Genomic DNA, 1238 nt, shown 5'->3' with positions numbered 1-1238 from the left:
GTAGTGTTGTGGTTATATTCTACACAGAAGGAACCCTTGTCTGTTAGGTTCACAGTGAAATCCAGATGGAGTCACCACTGTCTTCATCCTCTGTATTAAAAACAGGGAAGTCGGGGGCTGGCGAGATGGCTCAGCGGTTAAGAGCACTGACTGCTCTTGGGAAAGTCNAGTTCAAATCCCAGCAACCACATGGTGGCTCACAACCACCCGTAATGAGATCTGATGCCCTCTTCTGGTACGTCTGAAGTCAGCTACAGTGTACTTATATATAATAATAAATAAATCTTAAAACAAACAAACAAACAAAAAACAAAACAAAACAGGGAAGTCAATGCAGGGGGAGTGAGATTGACCCAGGGTTGGAACAGGTGACACAGCACAGGACAGTCATAAGGCTTAAGGTCCTCAGGCCTTGTCAGACTATTTTGTCACTTGTTGTGACTCCACTATAAAATGATTTTAAAATTACTGAATTGTTACAAAAGGTGTTGTGTACCCTCCAATATGACAACACCCCGCAGGAAAATTTAGCTGTGTGAAACTTGTTCTCCCAAGTCCTTCAGTGGCCTAGACAAAGGCCCAGCTTGGCACTGTGGCTCCTGACCCTGGTTTGACATCCTCCACATGACGGCTGGAAGTGGGCCTTGGCTCTGAGATCCTCCAGGAATCACTGTCTGGATATCAGGGCATCCCTTTGTTTCCTTTATTTTGAGGCTGCTTCTATTCTGGCAGCTGGTCCTGGTTTCCTATTTAGAGAAGCAGCAAAGCCCACTTCTTAAACAAATAGATGTAAACACTTTGATCCAAAGACAAATGAGGAATAACAGTGCAGGTGGTACTCAGATAATTTTTTTTAGGGTGTTAAAGAAGTGACAGAAGTTTGAGAGGAAGTGGATGACAAGTTGCAGGAAATATTTTCTTAGTTTATTTATCAGGTTGACAAAGTGTCCTCACACAATCTGTTTCTCTCCTGTCCCCAGGGATCTATGCTGGGGCCACAGAGACTGCTCAGGATGCCTTCTAGGACCTTCTCAAATGAAGTATTAACACCCAGGAAAAAAAAACTAATGGGAGGAGCTGAGATCTCTACCTAGGAGGCAAGGCTCTTTACCCATGGCACCAGACATCATTTCTTACCCTGCTAGTAAATGACCAAAACTCCGAGAAGGGAGTGTACAGTGTGAAAGATAAATTCTTAACTATTTACTGATAACCACTGATTGTTCTTGGGAAGGAGA

Source organism: Mus caroli, chromosome 6, assembly GCF_900094665.2.
Source record: "Mus caroli chromosome 6, CAROLI_EIJ_v1.1, whole genome shotgun sequence".
NCBI lineage: Eukaryota > Metazoa > Chordata > Mammalia > Rodentia > Muridae > Mus > Mus caroli.
Note: the sequence above shows the minus strand (reverse complement) of the source record.